Here is a 21256-nt window from a genome sequence, read left to right as displayed (position 1 = left end):
GTAAACCAAGGAAAATGAGATAAGCTGAAGAAAAAAGCAGGATGCCCAATACTGGGGAAACACAGGTATCAAAAAGCGATCTACGGAGGGAATCAATCATAATGGGAACTGAATCAAGCACAACTTTCGTGAGTTCCCAAAGAAAGGCTTGGATATATGTGGGACGTGCAAATGTTGACACAAAGGAAGAGACGGTCCATAGCTACCTCAAAAGCAAATTTCCTACAAGGCAATTCACAGTGGAGAAACTTCCACAGAGAGAGAATGCCCATAGCAGCTCTTTTAGGGTAAGTGCAGATATCAATATGACTGATGAATTATATAAATGTGAAAACTGGCCTGAAAATATTGTTGTTAAAAGGTACAGATTTTTTCGAAGGGCAAAAGAAAATAAAGGCAAGTAAAAAACAGGAAACATTTGTAGTATGTAATCTCAATTTACAATCAGTTAAAAATAAAGTAGTTATTATGCAACATTTTCTCATTGACAACAAGATAAGTATTGCTTGTTTTACTGAGCATTGAACGACCGTGGACATTCTTCAGCGAATTGTTCCTGCTAATTTCGTTGTGGCTGATTGTTTCTCTAGAGGAGGAGGTGTCTATGGAGGAACTGCTATAATCCTGAAAGATGACCAAAAATATGAACAAATCAGGTCAGTTAAAGAAAAATCGTTAGAAAATCATATAGAAATGACGTCAGTCCGAATAGTTGAGAAAAAATTGTTTATATTGGCCATATACAGGCCTCCAAAGGGAAACTTTGATGATTTTCTATCGAGACTTAACGAAAGTCTGGATATTCTGTCGAATTTGAAATCAAATCATAATATATACGTCACTGGTGATTTCAATATAGATTTTTTGAAAGAGAGTCGTCAGCGAGCTGATGTTATTGAGCTTTTTGAGTCATATGGACTGAGTCGGATTTTTAGTGAACCTAGTCGTATCAGCAGACACACGCAGTCATGCATTGATAACATTTTCACAGATTATGACAACTCTACTTACCAACACAAAACTATTGATCTATATTTTTCAGATCATCGTGCCCAGATCGTGTCAATGCCTCTTGTTGTATCTGGAAGTAAATTAATAACTAAAATGAAGTACAGTTTAAATAGTCGAAATATACAAAGGTTCAAAATTTTACTGGCTGAGATAAACTGGGAAAGTGTAAGGGATAATAATGCTGCAAAATACTATGAGAACTTTCATTCTGCACTCCAAGGCTGTTTTGATGACTGCTTCCCAAAAATAGTCGTCAAAAACACCAGTTCTCTAAGAAATTCTGATAAGCTCAAAAATAAGAACGCGGGACTTCACAAGGCAATCGAGGCTGCTCAAACTATATATGAGGTCAGGAAGGATAAAGCCTCATGGGAATTACTCAGTGTTCTCAAACGTCATCTACGAGAATATTACACGAATATTAGAAAATATCGGAATGAGATGCATATACAGCTAGCTGAAAATAAGACTAGAGCTATTTGGAATATCATCAGGAACCAAACGGGTAAATCGAAGGAAAATACCGAGAATGTCAGCGTCTTGAATGCTGAGAAATTCAATAAATTCTTCTCGGAAATTGGAAAAATTATCTCGAAACAGTGTAACCCCTCTGTGGATCAGGCATCAACTATGTTGAGGAAGGACAAAGGCAGGTTATCATCCTCCTGTCAGTCAATGTTTTTAGAGCCAACAACAGCTAGCGAAGTATCGAATATTGTCTGCAATCTCAGCTTGTGTGTAATGAGACCCTGTGAGTTGCGGAGGACTGGTTTACCTTTAATGGTCTAAAATTGAATACAGATAAAATTCAAAGACTGAATTTCAATTTAAACAACAAAGCAAAACGTAGTTTGAACCTACTTGGGATAACCAAGGAGAATGATCTTTGTTGGAAGGGGCATATCTCATTACTTACCAGGAAACTGTCGACAGCCCTTTTTACTATGAGGCGTATGAAGGCCATCTCTACCGATAATGTCTGTAAGCTGACTTATATTTCCAACTTTCACTCTGTGGCGACATATGGGATACTGATATGGGGGCATAGTCCAGGTCTTGATCGGATTTTCCTGAAACAAAAGGAGGCAGTAAGAATTTTGAGTGGTGTACCAAAAACACATAGCTGTCGAGAACTATTTAAGAAGCATAGGATACTTACCATTGTCTCCGTTTTCATTCTGGAGTGCTTGAAATTTGTTCACTCAAACAAAAATGGGTTCACTCAAGTCAGCGATTGCCATTCGTACAACACCAGACACAGATATGAGTTCAGGAGCAATTTTCATAGAGCTAAATCCACTCAAATTGCAGTGAATTACTGGTGCATTGAACTGTACAACAAGATTCCTCAATCTATGAAGAGTTTGCCAAGGTTAGCTCTTCAAAGAAATGTCAAGAATTTGTTGTTGGAGAACGTATTTTATTCTGTTTATGAGTTTATGAGATTCGAGTTCTGACTTGTGTTGTCTTCAGCGTGTTGATGGATTGAAATTTTAACTTGTTAAACTGTGTTAACTGATGTTTATATTTATATTAGTATGTTTTTTTCTCATTATGTAATATTGCTGAATGTGTTTATATGACGTGCCATGTAATTTTTCTTGATGGCGAATAAAATTTACTATTTACTATATTTACTCTCCTCTCCAACTGAAATCCATACACTCTTCAATTGCTGGTGGTGATCCCTTCCTGATTCCTTTGATATCTTACCTTGAAAGGGATTTTTGAACAGCTTATATATCAAATTACCATTCATCTTTCCAATTTTGTATTGAGATTCTCTTCCATTCACCATTCTGCTCAGAATTGTAACCATACCTAAAATATTTCGAAAAGCGGCAAAAATTTGGAGGAAATTGTAAGGGTTCTGTTACCATGTAAGGGTGCTCTGCTACCATGTAAGGGTGGATTGACAAATACAGGTATTTTGTACAATTTAATCGTTGCTTTAACAAACTTGGAAACACAAATATAAACAAAATGGAGGTTAGGTTTGCTGCTTAAGGTGTGACGCCGTTATCTATTCGTGTCTCGACAGAACTGGCATCTCCACCTTCAGCGGCCATATTACTTTTCTAGCTGCGCATGCGCACTAGACGGATCATATTAGTTGTCAGCAGGTTGTTTTATGGAAGTGGACTGGCGCTAAATATATTTGGCCAGCAGTTCTTACTTCAACACCCCCTCCCGAACTGAGGAACTGACAACTAGTCAACAGATAAGACATATACAGATAAGTTCCAACCCACTGATTTCAATAGTTAAAATAGAATATATACAGTACAATAAATACAAATAATAGTTAATATTTCTTATGAGTTTATATAAATCAAGCCTTAAAACTAAATCAACAGGATTGTCAGTGGAACTGTAGAGGCTGTTACTGTAAGGCAATCGAATAGGGTTCCTTATAGCGAACCAACTTTCCTGAATATTTTGTATGGTATCAATACATTGTTTCCAGGGACCGGAGACCCTTCTAACAAGTGATATTATACCATCAGATCAACATATACATATAACAGATACATATTAAGTTCTTTCATATAGAACTAACTTGATTAATTCATCACACACATTATACGTGTCCGAATTTTTTTGCTTTCGCATCTATCATTACCAGGGACCGGAGACCCTTCAAATCAAGACACTAGTGTTTATGAAAGTATGTAACCAGGGACCGGAGACCCTTCTACATGACTTTGAATAAACACATAACATATGAACATATTTATTAGAGTATATTTCCAGGAACCGAAGAACCTTTCAATAAAACTCCGACAAATACACAACAGATTTTTAGTATTGTCTAAGCATGTTTCCAGGAACCGAAGAACCTTTCCACACAAACAAATACTCAACAGATTTTTAGTATTGTCTAAGCATGTTTCCAGGAACCGAAGAACTTTTCCACACAGACAAATACTCAACAGATTTTCTTATTATTGTCTAAGCATGTTTCCAGGAACGAAGAACCCTTCCAGACAGACAAATACTTAACAGATTTTTATAGTATTATCCAAGTATGTTAAACAATACATGGATAAACAACAGATAACTGAAAAAAAGAACATATTGGGTTATTTGTATACAAATCAACTGAAAAAATCAAGCCTCATAGAATACAAGGTGATTACAAATTTACTTAGCTTTGCTGGGTTTTGTAAGAATGTCAGCAATCTGATGATTGGTATTAATCTTCACAATATTAATCTTCTTGTCACTTACATGTTGACGAATTGATAAATATTTACGTGCAATATATTTTAAACGACTTTTACTTGTACCTGCAAGACAGTTTTGTCTTGCTGCTTCATTGTCTTCATATATATCAACAGGAAATGAACTGATACCCACAGTTTCTGCCAATAACTGTGCTAGAAATAGAACTTCATTACTAGCATGAGTAAGTGCAATAAATTCTGCTTCTGCTGAACTTTGTGCTAATGTTGATTGAAGTTTTGAGCACCATACAACCGGATTACCGAATGCAAAAATCACAAAGGCGGTTGTCGATTTTTGACTCTTCTTATCACCTGCAAAATCTGCATCACAATAGCATGACAACGTTGGGGAACCTGCTATATATTTTAGACCCAACTGACTGGTACCTTTCAAATATCTGAAAACCCTTTTTACTAATGTCCAATGATACTGTTGTGGATTGGCTTGGAATCGAGATAAATAACCTACAACAAAAGATATATCGGGTCTTGTAAATAAACTTAAATACAACAGAGAGCCTATGGCTTTCTTGTACGGAAAATCTGCTTCATTAGTAACTTCGGGAACTTTATGATTTCCTTGAGGAACCAATGGAGTATCAACAAAATTTGAGTTTTCCATTCGAAATTCTTTAAGCATTTCCTTCACAAATTGAGTTTGATGAAGAAACAACTGATTTTCTGATCTACTGATTTCCAAACCAAGAAACTTAATAGGATAGCCAAATTGTTTGATATTAAAACGTGATTTGAACATATTGACATTTTCTTGAATAAGCTTTTCACTGGTAACTGTAATTAATAGATCATCAACATATACTAGAATCAAAATAATCTCACTATCTTCCTCTTTCTTATACAAACATGGTTCACGTAAATTTGGTTCAACACCAGAATTCTTTAGAAAATTATCGAGTGTCATAAACCAACATTTTGGTGCTATCGATATTCCATAGAGAGCTTTTCGTAACTTAAGAATTACCTTAGTTTTATCCAGATGGATTCCTTCTGGTACACTTACATATTTTGGTCTATCAATTTCACCATAAAGAAATGCTGTTTTGATGTCCAACTGTTCAATATGCCATTTTCTAGAAACTGATAATGCAAATAATAATTTAACTACTGATAGAGTTGGTGTAGGAGATGCAGTTTCCTCAGAAGTATACTTTTCAGTATCTTTGCATCCTACAACAACTAAACGAGCCTTATATACACCATTGTCTTTAACTGTGAATACCCATTTTAAAGGAATACTTTTTTTTGGATATTTGGGGTTTTGAAATACAGAGTATTCACTAATACTCAGATGATGATTTTAGTCGTCTATTCTCAAAACACTCTCGTAAATCTCACTCTATCTCTGAGCAAGTTCTAGAAAGGCTGAACGGAAGGGAGTCCAACCCAGAAGGGAGTCCAACCCAGAAGGGAGCTCAACCCAGTTCAGCTGTCTGAACGGAAGGGAGTTCAACCCAGAAGGGGGCTCAACCAAGTTCAGCTGTCTGAACGGAAGGGAGCTCGTCCCAGAAAGGGGCTCAACCCAGTTCAGATGTCAGAACAGAAGACTTGACAGAAGGACTTTTGAAAGAATTTTTTTCTTTCTTCGTATGGGGTTTCCTATATAACCTATCATGTCGACTCTCTAAACAGAAATCACATATATTATTATCACTCTTTCCACATTTAATGCAGAGAACTGAAACAGAATTAAGATTATTCGTGAACATATTAGATTCTCCAATGGGATAATCAAAACATAAGGAACATGCAGTATAAACTTCATTGATCTCGGTCTCAAGATTCCTATCTGTGTCATCAAAACATTCAGAACAAATATCATTCAAACTACTACCTGTATACATACTGTTGTCAACCTCTCTGAAGTACTGGCAGTTTGCTACCTCTAAAAATGCATTCTTCACAAAATCATAGGTTTTGGTTGGTCAGCATCTCGAAAATGTTTTCTGGAACTTCCATTGTTGACACGTGGGATTGATCCATTTCTTCTTGATAACTCATTTTAACACCAACTTCTTGTTGATTGTGGATTGCTTTTAACGTCACAAGCTCTGCTACCATGTAAGGGTTCTGTTACCATGTAAGGGTGCTCTGCTACCATGTAAGGGTGGATTGACAAATACAGGTATTTTGTACAATTTAATCGTTGATTTAACAAACTTGGAAACACAAATATAAACAAAATGGAGGTTAGGTTTGGTGCTTAAGGTGTGACGCCATTATCTATTCGTGTCTCGACAGAACTGGCATCTCCACCTTCAGCGGCCATATTACTTTTCTAGCTGCGCATGCGCACTAGACGGATCATATTAGTTGTCAGCAGGTTGTTTTATGGAAGTGGACTGGTGCCAAATATATTTGGCCAGCAGTTCTTACTTCAACAGAAATTGCATGTAAACGGATATTATATTTGATCACAAATCAAAATTAATCGATTAATAGAGGTTGAAACTTGAAAATCAAATTCATACGAATATTCAATCAACTATGATTATAAGCAACTTCTTCCAGTGGTTTATAGCTAATAATGATTTTTTTCAATAGGTCCTCGCTAAGGACTTTTTCTTTTTATTTTTTCTCCGCTCGGTTAATTTTGGGAGAATGTCTCGGCTTTGATGAGTAGCGTAATATAAATTGTGAGACATTTAATTTTTTTCTTGTTCTAGAATGAGTTCAGTGTTTCAATATAGAAGATTCAAACATCTACACGACCATTCATTTACACTGAGGGACAAATATTACTAACCCAATTCTTAATATTAATTCAAGATTGCGAACGTTGTAGATGTAGTCGATCAACGCTTCAGTTGAAATGTCAATTGTCAAATCCAGATTTCGAATCTGGATTTGACAAGGAATCTGTTGAAGAGAGAATTTTTTTTTTGGAAAAGAGGAGTGACCTCAAAAGTTAATTACTCAAAGAAAGGAACTCTATAAAATTGAGTTTTGGCCTGGACATGTAGTTATTAAACGTTTTAATTTTGAAGTCACAAGGAAAATTGTAAATCAGATAATACGACATAAATGAATTATTCTTTAAAAATGATTTTGAATGTGCAGCAGTACAGTGTAATATTGGAAGAAACATCTTATTAATCGCTTTGTATAGACTTAGTTCATCCAATAACTTCAAAACAGTTAGATAAAGTTCTTACCATGGTTTTTCATGAAAACAAATCTGTCAGTATCCTTGGGAATTTCAACATTGATTTAATACAAGTAGAAAACTATAAACATAAAATGAATTTCTATCAATGCTGGCTTCATTCAATTTATCGCTTACAATTTCAGAGCCCACTATAGGATAACAGCTGACCACAAAAGCTGAGGTTGGTCGCCAATGAAGCGCCAACGGATGCGCGTATCTAGTGAAAGAAACAGAGATAATTTTCTGAAAGATTTCCAATAATTATCGAGACTTCTTGAAAGATACGTACCTTGTTTTAGATTTCAGTCATTACTAGTTTAATTTGAGATTTAGAATTCAATTTATAGGCGAGAATTGTGTCGGGATTCTAGGTAAGTTTTGACATGAATTGATTGATTTTGAATCAGTATTTTTTTTTGAGTCATCCATCTTGCAGAAACGTATTTCAGGTTTGGTAGAATTTTTTTTGTGTCAAATAATTTTAACAAAACTCCTTCTCAGGTTTATTTTACGATGAATGTAATCATTTCTTTATGATTTCTTGGTTAGAAATCCGAGAAGGAGTTGTAAATTCAGGTTAACATATTCTAATATCGTTTTTCATTTTCCCAAAGCACCTCCCGTGGGATTGGAACAACTGAAACCTCTCTCGGGATTGAAAAATATCAAGAAGTACTTCCTTGAGATACAGAAGTTGGAATAGTACGTACGTTAAACCACTTTAGTTCCTGAAACTTAGAGAATACCTGCGTAATACTAATAATAATTGGAGTACTAGCCTAGATCTGGTGATAAGAAGGTTGAAAATAATCTACAGGAGAGGTTCCATCCTAATAGTACAGTAATTCATTAAAAACCGATTCGAGTTATGTTTTTATTTCAATATTATTTATTTACAGTGAGAAGGATCGATCTTTGTATATTTAACTTTTATTGTTATTGTTATATTGAATTAGCAAAAACCTGGGTAGGAGTTCTGTTGCCAAATAAGTCAAATCACCCCCTAGAAATAAGTCTTTAGAGTCCCCATGATGTAGATGAACAATGGGAATTTTTTTTGAATACATTCTACCTATTCAACGAGTGTTTTCCACTTAAGTTAACACGTACAAATGAGAGAGTTGTCTTTCACTATAATGATTATAATGTCCTGACGGACCTCAGGCAGCAGCTCTATATTCTTATTCCTCAAATTCACCATCATTCATAGGTTCCTCCGTGTCGTGAGGGAGACGGCCTTTGATCACTTTTTACGATCCGCAGCGCTACAATGGGAGAATTCTTGAGCTGCTTTCCACACGGCTTCGTCCGTTACCCCTTCGACAGGTATCAGCTTCCCGGGTCAGGGAGCTCCTGGAATCTGCGGTGGGCAGGAGTCGATTCAACTCTCCTGATAGGTGAATCGCTAGAGATTCACCTACCGCTACCCTAATAACGAAGAACTGAACAAATGAAAGAAGAAATTAGAAGATATTCTGTTGACTTTGAAACAAAAAAATCAAGAGTTCAATGAGCAGGACATTCTTGAAAAACAAAAAAACGATCGATTGCTCATGACGGCAAAATTCAGTTTCAGACTTCTGGACTCTGATAATTAACAAAAAACAATGTGAGCCATATGCAATGGACTGAAAGGTCCAAAAAATGAAGAAAACAATTTTGTATGTTTCTTCAATCAACCACAGAAGAGAAAATATTGGGGAAAATAAGAAATCTGAAGAATAATCATTCTTATGATGACGATGAATTACCAGTTAGTCTCATTGAACCTAATGCATAGGGTTTGAGTTGTATACTATTAAATATAATTAATAACTCGCTTAGATATGGTTAATTTCCTGAGCAACTAAAATTGGTACTGATACATCCAATTCATAAAAAGGGGGATGATGTGCTATTTGGGAACTACCGCCTTATCAGTATTTTGCCAAGTTTCTCAAAAATTTTCAAGCATGTTATAAGCAGAAGATTAATGGGTTTCATGGAGGAGTGCAACAGTTTTTCAACGTCGCAATATGGGTACCTTAAGGGCAGATCAAGACAAACTAAAATTTTTGAGTACACGATGGAGATACATGAACTAATTGAACAGGACAATCTAGCTCTAGCCATTTTCATCAATCTTACAAGAGCCTATGATTGTTTATCAAGATAATGTCTCTTGTTGCTGAAGCTGGAGAAAAGTGGAATTAGAGATAATGCCATCTCCTGGTTCATATCTTATTTACACAACAGAAAACAGAAAGTTTCAATAAAGAAAAGTAGCATCTCCCGCACGCCTCCAATAAAAAATTTGAAAATCCCAAGAAAAAAAGGTGGCAGAGGCATGCAAATCCTTGCTATAGCCCATAACCGAGTAGTGAGCAGTCTTAGAGAATATTCCATGAATAACAACAACTCACCTTTCAAGAAGACAATATGCGAAGTGGATAAAAGGATTACACCATTGCATTTGTCATCTGCAACTGCACCATTAATGGGTATTACTGTAGAGAAACAACGAGAGGAACGGAACTGTAAACCATTGCATGCCAGGTATCCAAGAAACCTGAAAAATAAATCAATGAATGGAAAGGAATCGACAATTTGCCTTGAATCTGGGTACCTATTTCCCGAGACTGAAGGTCGAATTCTGGTAGTGCAGGATCAGGTTGCTTGCCGACCGATCAATGCAGGAGATGCAACCAGGCTACTGAAGGTATTCAGCATATCACTTCCTCTTGCCCCATATTGGCTCCAAGAGAATACCTGGAACGTCACAACGCAGTTTGTTAAATATACCATCAGGCATCGGAAGATCTATAGGATTAATGAAGGACATAGTCCAATATCATACTCACCTGCCGACTTATGTTCTGGAGAACGATAGATACAATATGTACTGAGACACATCAATAATAACATATTCAGCATATTACCTCCTCTTGTCCCATTTTGGTTTCAAGAGAATACCTGGAACGTCACAACGCAGTTTGCTGAATATACCATCAGGCAACTGGAGGATCTATAGGATTAATAAAGGACATAGTCCAATATCATACTCACCTGCCGACTTATGTTCTGGAGAACGATAAATACAAGCTGTACTGAGACACATAAATAATAATATATTCAGCATATTACCTCCTCTTCCTCCATTTTGGCTCCAAGAGAATACCTGGAACGTCACAACGCAGTTTGTTAAATATACCAACAGGCAACCGGAAGATCTATAGGATTAATAAAGGACATAGTCCAAAATCATACTTACCTGCCAACTTATGTTCTCGAGAACGATAGATGCAGGCTGTACTGAGACACATAAATAATACTATAGTCAGCATATTACCTCCTCTTGCCCCATTTTGGCTCCAAGAAAATACCTGGAACGTCACAACGCAGTTTGTCAAATATACCAACAGGCAACCGGAAGATCTATAGGATTAATAAAGGACATAGTCCAAAATTATACTTACCTGCCAACTTATGTTCTGGAGAACGATAGATGCAAGCTGTACTGAGACACATCAGTAATAACATATTCAGCATATTACCTCCTCTCTTTCGATTTTGGTTCTAAGAGAATACCTGGAACGTCACAACACAGTTGAGAATACCTGGAACGTCACAACGCAGTTTGTTAAATATACCAACAGGCAATCGGAAGATCAATAGGATTAATAAAGGTCATAGTCCAATATCATACTCACCTGCCAACTTATGTTCTGGAGAACGATAGATACAAGCTGTACTGAGACACATCAATAATAACATATTCAGCATATTACCTCCTCTTATCCCATTTTGGTTCTAAGAGAATACCTGGAAGGTCACAACGCAGTTTGTTAAATATACCAACAGGCAACCGGAAGATCTAAAGGATTAATAAAGGACATAGTCCAAAATCATACTTACCTGCTGACTTATGTTCTGGAGAACGATAGATACAAACTGTACAGTGCATCCCATTTTGGGTGAGACAGCCAGGTTTCTCGCTTGTTATTTAAGATAGAGCCTTGCGGTTGTCACGTTCCTGTCCTACTTTTTCGTGAAACTCAAGTTGGTCTAATCAGATTCTGCATAACTGTTTCCGTTCAAAAGATACAGGGTGATTTTGGAAATTGATACTTTTCGGACCCCTCCTTCATCTCAGAAATTATTAGAAATAATGCTGAGCTGAAAACTACCTCTGAATCAGAATTCTGCGTAGAATCCAGTAGCGTACTCAATATTTTTTTTCGGAGTATGGTTTTGAAGATTCAAGATTTTTTTTAATGGAACACTCTATATCATTACTTCGTTGAATTCGTTATTTTTTTCCCTTCAAAATGATGTATGATACTATGTAGGTAGGTTAAAAAAACACTAAAACGTCAAATAATGATGATTTTTTGTAAATGGGCCATGAATTTTCTATGTTCCAATAAGAGGATTATTACTTTCGATTTTTAAAAGTAGTAGGTCATTGATGACACAAACATCCTTGTTGTTATTATGGCTACAATGCATTTGGGAGCATTGTTTTATCAAGTAGGCATTGGAAGGAAAAAACCAATCTGATCTAGCTGTCATCGCTATAAATTATTGTTATCATTATTGATTCTTCTTTTCTATGGGAAATCCATTGCCCATTAACAAAAAATCATCATTATTTGATGTTTTAGTGTTTTTTCAACATTTCTGAACATCCTACCTACATAGTGTCATACATCATTTTGAAGGGAAAAAAATAACAAATTCAACGAAGTAATGATACACATGGTGTTCCATTAAAAAAAACATAAGTTTGTGTTGAATCTTCAAAACCATACCCCGAAAAAAATATTGAGTATGCCACTGGATTCTACGCAGAATTCTGATTCAGATGTAGTTTTCAGGTCAGCATTATTTCTAATAACTTCGGAGATAAAGAAGGTGTCCGAAAAGTATCAATTTCCAAAAGCACCCTGTATCTTTTGAACGGAAACAGTTATGCAGAATCTGATTAGACCAACTTGAGTTTCACGAAAAAGTAGGACAGGAGCGTGAAAACCGCAAGGCTCTATCTTAAATAACAAGCGAGAAACCTGGCTGTCTCACCCAAAATGGGATGCACTGTACTGAGACACACCAATAATAATATATTCAGCATATTACTTCCTCTTGCCCTATATTGGCTCCAAGAGAATACCTGGAACGACAAAACGCAGTAAAATTTAGCAACTATAATATCGGATAAATAATATTCTAATATGAAAAACTCACTATTAATTTCTATCTTCCCTTTCCCCTTCTTCTTTCACGACTCTTGTTCTATATCATCTCCAACTAGACCCCATACACTCTTCAATTGCTGGTGGTGATTCCTTTGATATCTTACCTTGAGTAGAAAAAAACAAATACTTAATATGAAATATAAAAAATTTCATCTAAAGGGAAGGTTAACTAGCTTTAATATGTTAAATTATCATTCATCTTTAAAATTTGGGGTTAATTAAGATTCTTTTCCACTCACCATTCTCCTCAGATATTGTAACCATACATAAAATATTTCGAAAAGCGGCAAAAATTTAGAAAAAATTGCATGCCCAAGGGTGGTTTATTTTACCACAAATCAAAATTAATATATATAAACTGTGAGCCATTTATTTTTATTTTGTTCTAGAATGAGTTCAGTGTTTCAACATAGAAGATTTAAACATCAACACGACCATTCATTTACACTGACAAATATCACTCACCCAGTTCGTATTTTACTTTTCATCGAATAACTCAACTTAAGTACCTCTCATCATTCAATAACCATAAAGCTTCTTACATTGCTAGAACTTCATCGAAAGGAACCATTTTGTTCGTTATATGAAAGCGTTTATGCAGATGAAGCACCTGAAATAATAGTAGTAGACCTTTTGAAGTGAGGAAAGTTTCCAGAAATATAAAAGAAAATTTTGACTTTTAGAATTGTGGGATAGATGTAAAAAAATGTTTAAAGAACATTAAGGTTAGAATGTAGGAATCCCTCGTGAAAACGCTAAACAAAATAGTTCGCATGAAACACATTATTGTTATGCACAAGAAGTAGAGAAGATTGTAACGTTACATACAATCGCCCATGAGACTCTAAAGACTAATTTCTAGGAGTGGTCTGGCTTATTTGGCAACAAAACTCCTACCCAGGTTTTTGCAAATTTAATATAAGTTAAATATACAAAGATCGATCATTTTCACTCTAAAAAAATAATTTTTAGATAAAAACTTAACTTAAATCGGTTTTTAATGAATTACTCTGCTATTAGGATGGAACCTCTTCTGTAAATAATTCTCAGCCTTCTGAACACCATATCTTATCAGGAAGCTATAGTAATCCAATCCCCATTCAGCGAAGTTGATGTGATAACGCCAGGTATTACGCAAGTATTCTTTCAGATTCAGGAACTAAAGTGATTTAACGTACGTACTATTCCAAATTATGTATCTCAAGGAAGTATTTGTTGATATTTTTCAATCCCAAGAGAGGTTTCTGTTGCTTCTATCCCACATGAGGTGCTTTGAGAAAATGAACAACGATATTAGAATAGTTATTTATAATACAAGTGCAGAAGGCATTGATATTCTTCCACGAGTTCAAAATTCAAAAACGAGCCACGAAGTGGCGAGTTTTGGAATGAACGAGTGGTAGAATGAACCTTCTGTACGAGTATTATACATTATTTTCTCTAATTCATTGCATTTTCATTGAAATTAATGAAATATTTCCATAAATATAATTTAGTGATTTTTGTATTGAAAAATGTTGGTTGATAGAACTGATTTGTTTAAGGCAAATTGATGAATTGACAGATAAAGCCGTGGCGGAAAGTTCAGAGAACCAACATAGAATAATAAAATATAACCAAGAAAACTGTGCGTTTCTGATATATTCTCGCACGATTTTGTTCTACAAGATGTGGAAGAATGAACGGAATAACCACAGAATTAGAGAAAATGTTAACCTGAATTTACAACTCCTTCTCGGATTTCTAACCAAGAAATTATAAAATTCATCATAAAATAAACCTGAGAAGGAGTTTTGTTGAAATTATTTGACTCAAATTAAACTAATAATGGCTGAAATCTAAATCAAGGTACGTATCCTTGAAATTGAGGGCTCTTAATGAGGTGAATTCATAGATAATTCGAAGAACTGTGATAAGGGAGAAGGAATATTCAAATTGAAGGAATATTAATGATGACTGGTGAATGTATTATAAGACACAGCCAACTTCTGGAAAATGAATTCAAACAACTGTATCTATTGTAGTATCTATTTTTTTCCCTTTCCTCTTTCTCCATTCCTCTTCTTCTTTCATGACTCTTGTTCTTTATCCTCTTCAACTGGAACCCATACACTCATCAATTGCTGGTAGTTATCCCTTCCTGAATCCTTTGATATCTTACCTTGAGGGGAAAAATCAATTACTTCATGAGAAATATGAAAAATTTAATTTGAAGGGATGGTTGACAATCAATCAATAAAATTTTAGTCATTTAGTTTCTACATAATTTTCTACAAACCGAATAAATAAACAGCTTTGATATATCAAATTACCATTCATCTTCCAAATTTTGTGTTGATTAAGATTCGTTTCCATTCACCATTCTCCTCAGATATTGTAACCATATCCAAAATATTTCGAAAAAGCGGCAAAAATTTAGAAAGCAAACCCTTCACCTAAAATGAAGTTATGGAGGAAGAATTTTAAATGAGGAAAAACCGCTATTTAGGTATAACTGTGAGGAGTAATCTTTGACGTCCGAAAAACATAGAAAGAAACTAAATTTCGATGTTTCCATAACTAAATTCTACATATCAAGAATTGTAATGAATTATTCGTAATTGAAAATTGTATTGATTTATGGATTTCTCAACAATCCAAACGAAACATCAATTAAAATTTATGAAATGTAAAATTTAGTTATCCAAACATCGAATTTTAGTTTCTTTCTGTGTTTTCCGTCACAGATAGTTATTCACACAGGATTTTTCCCCATTTAAATTTCTTCCTCCATAACTCTTAAAGTATTTATCTTAGGTGAAGGGTTTGCTTAAGTAATCCCAACTATTTTTGTACGAAGAATGGACTGAAAAAATAAAAAATATAGGCTCTTATTTGAAAATCTTGAGTTTCGATGAATTTGAGTTGTCCAAGTTCATGATCTTCTTATAAACACCCTGTACATTTTTGGTCCAAGCCGCAAACAGTCTTATAATACTACGTATTTGCAGAATCGAAAAAGAAAAAGAAAATTTCGGAAACTTTTTCTGCTGAAATATTCCAAAAAGTTTGAGTCCTCATCGCCACCATTTTTTATAAGAATTCCAATAACTCATGAACTGTTGAGTTTTTACCCGAAGTATGGCATATTGCCGAAATTGCCATCAAAAAACCTATCTAATGATGCAATAATATAATGGGTTTGTCATTTGAAATAGGGAAGTAGTAGTCTGTTTTCGGTATATAAGTTGTAGAGATCTAAAAATATTTTAAGGAGGAAGATCATTGTCTCAAATCCCAATGTGCAATTTTTCAGCTCAAAATCATGATTAGTTTTCAATGAACTTCTAATAGGCCATCCCGGTGAATCACCCTGTATTTGACTACAAATCCAAATTAACCGAATAATAGTGGTTGGAATTAGAATATATAACTGATTTCAATTAAAAGTAACTTCTTCCAGTGGTTTATAGCTGATAATGGTTTTTTACAATCGGTCCTCGCTAAGGATTTTTTCTTTTCATTTTTTCTCAGCTCGGTTGATTTCGAATCAATGTCTCGCTTTGATGAGTAGTGAAATATAAATTGTGCGACATTCATTTTCATATACATTGACAAATATTACTCACCCAGTTCCTGTTTTATTTTTCATCTTCTAATAACTCGACTTGAGTACCTCTCATCATTCAATAACCATGAAGCTTCTTACTTTGCTAGAACTCCTTCGAAAGAGAACCATTTTGTTCGTTATATAAAAGAGTAGTAATAAAAGGGTTTATGCAGATGAAACACGGGAAATAATAGACGTAGGTCTTGGGAAGTAAGGAAAATTTCCAGAAATTTTGAAAGAAAATGTTGACTTTTTGAATTGTGGGATAGATGTAAGAAAATGTTGAAAAAAGTGTTAGCATGTAGGAACCCCTTGTAAAAACGCTAAACAAAATAGTACGCATGAAACACATTATTGTTATTCAAAAGAAGTAGAAAAGATCGGAATTTAGGGCTCCTTTTGAGATTAATTTATAGATAATTTGCAGAACTGTGATAAGGGAGAAGGAAAATTCAAACTGAAGGAATATTAATGTTCACTGGTGAATGTAGCTTAAGACACATCCAATGCTCGTGGCTTAAAAATGTCAGGGAATAGACTGGGTTGGACACAACCACCCTATCAAGAAAAACTCTGAATAGGAAGGAGTTTGCTGAAATTGTCCCCAACCTTCAGTAATGAAGAATGCACCTGAAGAAAAAGGTGAATATATATTATAATACACAGCCCATTTCTGAAAAATAAATTCATACAAGTAACCATTATTTTCTCCATAGAAGTATACGTTATCACTCAGTTAACGATTGTCAAATTGATTAAAATCATAATTACAGAATTTGTTAAGATTTTCAGGTTTTCAAACAACTGAGCATAATGTTCTCGACAAGGTGTTTCATTGATAAATGTACATACGTTAGCCTGAGATAGAGCTACCGTAGAAGAGTTCAGAACCCTATACAGGTTTGGAAAATTCACTCGGAACCATGGGATTTAGCGTACAAATCTCCAAGTCGCTCTGGCTCCAATGTAACAGTGGAAGAATCGAAACATGAGTGCGGTGCCATATCAAATAAATATCTGGTCATCGCAAACAGCTGCTGGCAAGCGTAGTGGGGGGATCTGTTAGTCGGCTCGGGTCTGAAGTCTTTCGACCTGCGTGCACGATGGAATCAGTCGCAATCTATGTGATTTTGCGTTAGATCATATCGGTTTGAAAATTAATTATGTTCTGTTTACAAGAAAAAATTGTCGATCTCTCAGTTTTTAGAATTTGTTTTTTTTGTTCTTCAATTTTCTATTATGTAGAATTTATTTCATTTTCAAACCAGTTATGGCGAAAAATAACTTGATTTACACTTAGAAAATTATTTGTTGCATTTATTGTGACAAATGAATTCCTCGCATACACACAACAAAATTGTCGTAATAACATTCGAATCAAACCAATACGGCCTGACGTCCTACACACCACGTTTGGAGTGCGAATGTTTACTGATCGCGGTTCGCGGACCGTCAAAACTCCAGAACAACACATCCCCACTACGCCTGCCAGCAGCCGTTCGCGTTATTTGATATGACATTGCTTCCACTGTTCCACTGGAGCTAGAGCGAATTGGAGATTTGTACGCTAAATCCCATGGTTCCGAGTGAATTTTCCAAACCTGTATATGATAGGTGTAATCAACCCCATAGCCGAGATTTATGAATTCACCAATATTTTCAATTCCTTTTGAACCAACTAGTATATTCGATTGATGTTTGGAAGGTACAATTCACTCCATTAATTAATTAATCAATTTTGACACTGATCAAAAAGAATTAGGTCCGTCTTAGAAAAATATGGGACTTTTCATAAGCTGATATTCAACACCATGTGTAGTGGAATATTGGAATTTGATGGAAATACTCGCAAAGAGCAGAAAGTTTTCAATCGAGATCCGTAGATTTTAGTGCCTCGCTCGTCATTTAGTTCAATAGTGGAATTTCACTAACTTCTCAGGAAAATAGTAGAATTGGGGAGAAATTCATATCGGTTTGGATCTATTCTACAAAATTTTCAAAATTCAATTTGAAGAGATCCATAACAGTATATTTACTAATGAAACACCCTGTATAAAAGTATACATTACCACTCAGTTAACAATTTACAAATTGATTAAAATCAAAATTACTAAAATTTGTTAATATTTTCTGGTTTTTATTCGTGTCTTGCAGAGTATAATTGATACTCTCCACAACAAACTGTAGAATTTATAATCAGTTATTTAATTAAAATTGGTGAATTTTATACTTTGTGAAAGATGTCTAATTAATTGGCACTGGCATTGAAAGAGTGATTGATCAAATTTTGTGAATAAATATAATCATAAATCTCATTCTTAATAGTGAAACTTAAAGTAACTGTGAGAATAAATGATTTTTTACTTTTGTTTTGATAAGATACATGCGTATTAATATTCAGCAACTATAGTATCGGATAAATAATATTGTTCAATTCATATGAAAACATATTGGGGTATTTGGTCGAAATTCCATCGCGAATGTATCTAATGGAAAACTACAGGAAATTAGGAAAGCCAATGTAAAACCGGATGTCCTACCGCCATTCTGGAACAATACATTTGCCAAATTAGCTCATTTCAGGTGAACGACTATGAAGGAACTACGTTCAAGAAACCTCTAGGTGAACAGCCCATGATAAAACTCTGAGTTAGTATATCAAAAATTATATAAACTGTACGGATTTTCGCAATGTATTCATTCATATCATAACCCTTGTGTTGTACAGGGTGGGCAAATAAGCGAGGCAAGCGGCTACATCTCAGGATCCACTCATCGTAGAGACTTGCGGTAAAAATTTTCATCACTAAAGTGTACGAGAAAACACACTGGAAATTGTTTTGAAGTTCATACCTCTACCGCTAGGGGGCGTAATAGCTATCGTCGAGTAGAAAAATGAATTTTACTCGAAAATGTTTTATATGAATTTGAAGAAAAAATATCATCACTGTAATCCTCGGAAAATTCTCTATCTTTTTGAATCGCCACTTTCGATTTTACGACATCAAATAAGGGTAGGTGAAAGGGAGAAATCTGACTGATTGAAATGCCTGTAACTTTAGTTTGGCTCAACATTTTTGAGCAAATTAGATCTCGTCTGAAAGATAATATCTTGTTGATTGAGGACAAAATATACTCATGATAAATTGGTTTTTGCTGCTTTAGATAGGGGGCGCTAAGTCAGAAGTTCATTGTTTTGTTAATTTTACTCCGAAATTTCAAACGTAATGATGTGATTTTCTTAACAGAAACAGAAATTCCATCAAATTTGCATGAAAAAACCTAAAAGTCGCAAAGCGATAGTTTCAGGCGTTCTGAAGTTATGGCCGAAAGAAGATATTCTTCAACTGATGCACTGTGAAAAACCAGATTTTGGCTTAAAGTTCTGACAGAAACAGAAATCCCATCAAATTTGTATGAAAAAACCAAAAGGTCGCAAAGCGACAGCTTCAGGCGTTCAGGAGTTATGGCCGAAAAAAGATATGCTCCAACTGATTCACTGAAAAACTGAATTGTGTCTTCTTTCGGCCATAACTCCAGAACGCCTGGAGCTATCGCTTTGCGACCTTTTGGTTTTTCCATACAATTTGATGGGATTTCTGTTTCTTTCAGAACTTAAAGCCACAATTTGGTGTTTCACAGTGCATCAGTTCAAGAATATCTTCATTCGGCCATAACTTCAGAACGCCTGAAACTATCGCTTTGCGGCCTTTTGATGGAATTTCTGTTTCTGTTAAAAAAATCCTATCATTGAACAATGAACAAAACAATGAACTTCTGACTTAGCGCCCCCTATCGACAGCAGCAAAAACAAATTTATCATGAGTATATTTTGTCCTCAATCAACAAGATATTATCTTTCAGACGAGATCTAATTTGCTCAAAAATGTTGAGCCAAACTAAAGATACAGGCATTTCAATCAGTCAGATTTCTCCCTTTCACCTAGCCTTATTTGATGTCGTTAAATCGAAAGTGACAATTCAAAAAGATAGAGAATTTTCCAAGGATTACAGTGATAATATTTTTTTTTCAAATTCATTTGATACATTTTCGAGTAAAAATCATTTTTCTACTCGACGATAGCTATTGCGCCCCCTAGCAGTAGAGGTATGAACTTCAAACAATTTCCAGTGTGTTTTCTTGTACACTTTAGTGATGAAAATTTTTACCGCAAGTCTCTACGATGAGTGGATCCTGAGATATAGCCGCTTACCTCGCTTATTTGCCCACCCTGTACAGAATAAACATTAATGCGTGTTTTACTTCGATTGTAGTGGATTTACGACCCTCTGCAATCCAGTATCTTCCTGAATCCAGAAGCCTTTCAAACTATTGTATTCTGCACTGCTACTTCTGCGAATTTAGATATATATTGAGTTATTGGGTATAGGTGACCAAATTCACTTTATTTTTATTCAGCAATGACGACGTTTCGGCTATTGTTTGTAGCCATTCTCAAGTAAAAAAAAAATATCTTACTTCAGATCTTACAATATATACTATAATATTTCAAATACTCTTCAAAACACAAAAAAAGCAGACCCTGCAATAAATACTATACAATTTCAAATACTCTTCAAAAACACCAAAAAATCAGACTTTGGAACACTATCACAAACAACAGAACACAAGACAGGAAACTAGAGAATTCTCTCACCATTATGAAATAAGTGTTTCTACAATAAGCACCATCGTTATTTTTATTTGTATTCATGATCTCTTAGATGCGAAAACATATATGCAATTATATTCTTGGGGAATCTTTTCGCCAAACAAATTTGTCACAAAATTTACGAAAATATCAGATGAAAAAATGTGTGTTCTCGATGCAAAACGTTAGATAATCCATCATCCATCTTCCCTCAGTTTTAAATCAACAATCATAACTCGTTGCTGTATGTAAGGTTATCTATTTAGTCTATTTTCATCATTGATTACCTATACTGGAATAAATTGAACTGAAATTCGCACTGTCTGTTATTCTATTCATTGTGTTTATTTCTCGTTTTATAAAAAAATTTTCCGCAA

General features: G+C 34.9%; 2 long non-coding RNA genes across 3 annotated transcripts; both read right to left on the bottom strand.

The window, feature by feature from the left end:
• Window positions 1–8709: 8709 nt before the first annotated feature.
• LOC123685912 lies at window positions 8710–11404 on the bottom strand. 2 transcript variants are annotated; one of them, XR_006748379.1, is made up of 3 exons: window positions 10245–11404; window positions 10010–10152; window positions 8710–9952 (listed from the first exon to the last, which is right to left on the bottom strand). It is a non-coding gene; the product is annotated as an uncharacterized LOC123685912 (long non-coding RNA). The 2 variants fall into 2 exon arrangements; XR_006748378.1 differs by having other exon boundaries at window positions 10010–10561; window positions 10655–11404.
• A 1010-nt stretch (window positions 11405–12414) lies between these two features.
• On the bottom strand, window positions 12415–13555 carry LOC123686072. The gene is made up of 3 exons (XR_006748403.1): window positions 13104–13555; window positions 12628–12742; window positions 12415–12553 (listed from the first exon to the last, which is right to left on the bottom strand). It is a non-coding gene; the product is annotated as an uncharacterized LOC123686072 (long non-coding RNA).
• Between the last annotated feature and the right edge of the window lie 7701 nt (window positions 13556–21256).

This window comes from Harmonia axyridis, chromosome X, assembly GCF_914767665.1.
Source record: "Harmonia axyridis chromosome X, icHarAxyr1.1, whole genome shotgun sequence".
NCBI lineage: Eukaryota > Metazoa > Arthropoda > Insecta > Coleoptera > Coccinellidae > Harmonia > Harmonia axyridis.
The sequence above is the reverse complement of the archived record's forward strand: the minus strand, read 5'-3'. Positions and strand labels throughout refer to the sequence as shown.